The sequence below is a fragment of the Ailuropoda melanoleuca genome, unplaced genomic scaffold (genome assembly GCF_002007445.2).
Source record: "Ailuropoda melanoleuca isolate Jingjing unplaced genomic scaffold, ASM200744v2 unplaced-scaffold10504, whole genome shotgun sequence".
Taxonomy (NCBI): Eukaryota; Metazoa; Chordata; class Mammalia; order Carnivora; family Ursidae; genus Ailuropoda; species Ailuropoda melanoleuca.
The window spans coordinates 1-5,176 of record NW_023178843.1 but is presented as its reverse complement, the minus strand read 5'-3'; the positions used below and the strand labels follow the sequence as shown (position 1 = coordinate 5,176).

Below are 5,176 nucleotides of genomic sequence, written 5' to 3'. Positions count from 1 at the left end.
AAAACACTAAAATCAGGGCTGTCTTACAGAGACATATAACAGAAACATTGTCCTCATTTTAAAGTTTTAACATTGTCATTCTCTACTTTTTGAAGATTTATTTATTTTTGAGAGAATGTGAGCGCACAGGGCAGGGGTGGGCAGAGGAGAGGGGGAAGGAATCTCAGATTCCCCTCTGAGCACAGAGCCTGACGCTGAGCTCTAGCTCACGACCCTGAGATAATAACCTGAGCTGAAATCAAGAGTTGGATGCTTAACCAACTGAGCCACTCAGGCACCCCTCACTCTCTGTTTCTTGGTCATGCCATTATCTGTTCCTGATATTTTAGCCATTGAGAAGAAAAAATGTTTAAAGCTGTGGCTAAATATACTTCCCTTAGTAAAAAGGTTTACAGCTAAGTGAAAAGGGGATAAAAGAAAATCATAATGCTTATAGAACAGTTCAGTATTGAGTAAAGGAAATAATGAATAAAAGAAAAAAAGACTAATGAAGTCAGACACCATTTACAAAATTCACCTGAGATTTATTGCATAGCATGTTTTAGGAAGGTATGTAGACACAGTAATTTTGGTGGGTAATTTGCTTTCTCATTGACTTATTTAGTGTTCTGTATATTGTCTGTTGCTGCATAGCTAATTATCCCCAAAACTTTTCAGCTTTAGACAACAAACATGTATTATCTCAGAGTTTTCTAGGGTCAGGAATATGGGAGTAGCTTGGCTGCATGTTCTGGTCAGGGTCTCATAAAGTTATAGTCAAACTGCTGGTCAGGACTGTAACATTTCAAGGCTCAACTAGGGCTGAAGGGAAAGTTCACTTATGTGATTGTTGATGACTTCAGTTCCTCATGGGTTTTCTGCTAGCAGCTGCCCTCATTTCCTCGCCATGTGGGCCTCTCCATAGAGCAGCTTTTAACATAGTGGCTGGCTTCCCCTGGGACAAGGGAGGAAAAGGGATGGAGGGAGAAAGAGTAAATAAAATGGAAACCACAGTACTGTTTTTGTGAACGAGTCTTCACAGTTGCATATTATAACTTCTGCTTCGACTACTGGTTAGAAGAGTCACTCATGAGAGTTCGTAGAGTTATTTTTAAAACCACCACATTTCCTTAATAAGTTCTCATCTGCAACAAATGTGTGTGCATACACACATGTGAGTGCCTTTACTTACCCTGGTATTACATTTGAGAATTTTGAATTTGATTTTTCACATGACTTTCCTCTCAGGGAAATAAAGTTTTCTCACTTTATCAGTCTGAAGGAAGAAGAAACAACAATAGAAAAGCGGTGTATGGATTTTTGTTATGTATTAAAGTGGACTCTGAATCTAAGGAAATGTTTAGGTTTGAAAATTGTTGAAAGTAGTGTGAAGATTTGGAATTTGTCATTCTTTTAGTTTCATTGGTGAGGAATCTGTGGCAGCTGGGGAAAAAAGTGTCTTAACTGACAGCCCTACATGGATCATTGACCCTATTGATGGAACAACGAATTTTGTACATAGGTACGTTTTTAAAATGTTAACATTATAATTACTGTTTGTATGCTAACTGAATGGGTCTAGGTACTTTAGAGATTTGTATAATTTGTAGAATGCAATGGATTAAGCAGAATTTTCATTGGCTATGGAAGAGATGAAGAAATGTTCATGTTGTGGACATGCACACAGTGCATGAGGAGCCCTGTTCACCATTCTTTTTCTCACTGGTGGAGCCATATAAAAATGTAAGCAAGCAACGTTGCTGCTTTGAGATTAAGGAACTAATGGAGTCAGTTTTGGGGGTCATATAGAATGTTGTCTGTATAGAGTGGGTTCAATCCAGGAGGAAAAAAACTATTAAAAAAGCATGGGTGTGTGGGGGCGGGGCGGGAATCAACAGACTTGGGCTTGATTCCAGATACTTTTTTATAAGGCTTTGTGACCTTAGGCAAGTTATTCTAAGCCTCAGTTGTTGTTGTTTAATGTGTAAAATAGATATATTAATGGTACCTGCCTCATAGAACTGTTCGTTCATGTGATTCAGTGAGTAATACTTTTATATAAGAACTTAATGTGGTGCTTGACACAAAGTAAGTATGTAACTCAGTATATTAGCACTAATAGAAAGCCTGAGGGAATTGTTGGTGACAGTTAAAATGGGTAGCCTGGTGTGTTGGGATTATATATAAATGTTATATTTGAAGTTGCCACGTAGCTATACATATCTTTATAAATACAGAATTGTTAAAATCTGTAAAGCTAAGATCTAGAATCTATATGTGGAGTGTTAATGTGGAAAAATGCTCNACATATCTTTATAAATACAGAATTGTTAAAATCTGTAAAGCTAAGATCTAGAATCTATATGTGGAGTGTTAACGTGGAAAAATGCTCATGATATAACATAGAGAAGATTGTAATACAGAGTGTATACTATGATCCCATTTTTGTTAAAATGAAAACTTAATATTTCTTAAACTTTTTATTNATAACATAGAGAAGATTGTAATACAGAGTGTATACTATGATCCCATTTTTGTTAAAATGAAAACTTAATATTAAACTTCTTATATTCAGTAGTTGAACACATTTTATTTTGTTCATCTTGACTCTTGAGTCAGAAATTACAAACTATGTGTTCAAACTGTGTATCATGCAGCCATAGCAATAGCTGTGGCTAACAGTTTACTTTTCAGATGTGAAACTCCAAGTTTGGTATTAAAGACAAGTAACAATTTGTACAATTTAATACCTGTGTTTATGGGTCCTGACTGTGGGAGAAATGACCAAAGAAAAGAGACTTTTCTTTGTAACAATGAACATTTAAAAAATTTTATTTGTTTTTATTTTTTGAAAAAAAAAACTGTTACAGTTACTATATTCATGACATTTGAAATTCCAAAGATATAAAATATCATGCAGTGCAAAGGGTCCTTCCCACTTCTGACCCCAGTTTCTCAGGACCAATCTCTGGAGGTGGTCACTGTTATCAGTTTCTTATGAATTCTTTCATGCCTGTAGAAGCTAGAAGCATCCAGTATGTATGCATATGCACCACCTCTCCCCCATATTCCCCACTATTTACACAGAGGGCTGCATACTGTACACACTGTTCTGTGGGAGGAGGGATGAGACTATTTATTTGAAAAATTATGTAGTCAGTTATGAAAAAACATGTTTATTGAAAATTTTTATCTTGGTAAATTTGTATATATGTGGTTTTTTGTTTTTTTGTTTTTTTCTTTTAGATTTCCTTTTGTAGCTGTTTCGATTGGCTTTACTGTAAATAAAAAGGTATGCTGTTTAAATTTATGGTAAAATGCCTTGCTCTCATTTTCTGAGAAAGAGTACATGTGTCTCTGTAATAAATTTAGGTTTGTCTCTATATTCAATTTATATAGCTGCATCATTTCAAAGTAAGCTTCGGAACTGTTAAAATTGGTGTGATACTTTTTCCAGTAAAGAAAATTTAACGTCTGAGAAGTAATAATTAAAAGGAAAAAATATATGCAAGTAACTGAAATACAATTCAGTATTTAATCACCATTATATATGTGATAAAGTCAGATGTGATAGGAGTTGATGTGTGATCTAAAATGCTAAATCGAAGAGGTGGGGTTTGAGTTAGGAATGCCTTAATAGGTGTCAGTGAAAGGAGACTTTGAAAGACCAGAGTGTGGTAGGAGCCAGAACATGATTGGGAAATGCTGAGTATGTTCAGGAACCCAAATACTTACTTGCTATATTTAAAACCCAGTAAAATACAATCTGTAGCTATTGCATTTCCTTGTTGTTTGGCTATTTGATCAAACAATGAATGATGTTTACTAACATCTTACACACCTGTCTTCAAGGAGCTTGTGATATATTTGATCAGCATGTATACAAGAGAGTTAAAAAATCTGTGAAAATAAAAACACATCTTAGGCACAGGGTTGCGCTAATTAGTGAGAACATCCAAAAGAAGCGAAAGGAGCCATTAGCATATAATCAGCCCTGGACTGTGTGCCGTGCCTACCACTGAACTAACTGCAGTTCATGCACAAGTTAGATGTGCAAACAGATAAATACGTAGTGGAACTAGGAAGCAAACACTGTGACAACATGAAGACGGTATATCCAGTTCTGCCCAGGAGTGGTTTGGGGAAATCTTCATAACAGAAGGGGTCTTTAGAATTTGGTCATGTGAGCTGGGTTTTAGAAACATAGGACTTTTTCATAAAGAAGAAAAGGAAGAAAGCATTTTAATCAGAAAGAACAGCTTGGAGAAGAACATGATGTGTGTAAGAACGAGATGTTCATTGTGAGTGAAACTCTGAAAGTGGCAGGAACAGAATTGATGAGGTGAGTCAGTTGTGGTTTTATTGTGAGGCACTGTGGCCTGTCTATGCCAGAACATTTAGATTTTGTTTTGGGCTGTAGAAAACCAGTAGAAGTTTTTCAAGTACAGAGTGACAGATAATTCTAGCAATTATAGCAATTCTTACCTGTGATAATGGGGCTATCGGTGGTATAGGCCACAGTTAAAGGTGGTAGTTGAATTTATGGACTGGAAAGAACAAACCTCTCAGAATATAGACATCCAAGAGGGGAATGGAAGAAATGGAAGAGTGAACAAATCCTGACCTACACAACATTTAAGGGTTGGAGAACGAGGTCCTTAGAAAAAGTGACACAAAGATAGATTAATGAGTGAGGTAGGACTAAGAGTACTTCCAGAAACATGGGGGTACTAGATTAAGTAATGAAGTGTGGATGATGGTCAGTAGTCTCCAGTTCTTTGGAGATGGAATTTGGTTAGCAGGAATTCATGGGAAATCTCTTTCAGGGAAGTTTCAGAAGTGTGTGTGATTAGGGCAGAAGCCAAATTGTAATTTTTATTAAGAGGAGAATAGGAGAGGTAAAGTGTAGACTATCCTTCGGTAGTGAAGGGAAAAGGAGACGATAACATCTTGAAAATTTTGTGGGGGAGGTAGAAATTTGGTGTGAAAGTACCAGAATGGAAATCTGAGAGAAGGAGGATCAGCTGATACAGGAGTTTTTCAGAGACGTTTGAAAGGGTGGGAATCATAATACAGATGGAAGTACTCACCTTAGAAAGTAGGAAATATTTATCTATCTGAGGCAGGATGGTGAGAGGTCAAGGTGGGTGAGTTGAGAAATGGATGGGGCAAGAGTCAAGGATTCAAGCCTGATGAC

At 36.5% G+C, this 5,176-nt stretch overlaps 1 long non-coding RNA gene across 1 annotated transcript; it reads left to right on the top strand.

The window, feature by feature from the left end:
- The first annotated feature begins 165 nt into the window (after positions 1-165).
- LOC117797642 lies at positions 166-4,774 on the top strand. Its single transcript, XR_004622630.1, has 3 exons — positions 166-1,501; positions 3,226-3,271; positions 4,764-4,774. It is a non-coding gene; the product is annotated as an uncharacterized LOC117797642 (long non-coding RNA).
- The last annotated feature ends 402 nt before the right edge of the window (positions 4,775-5,176 follow it).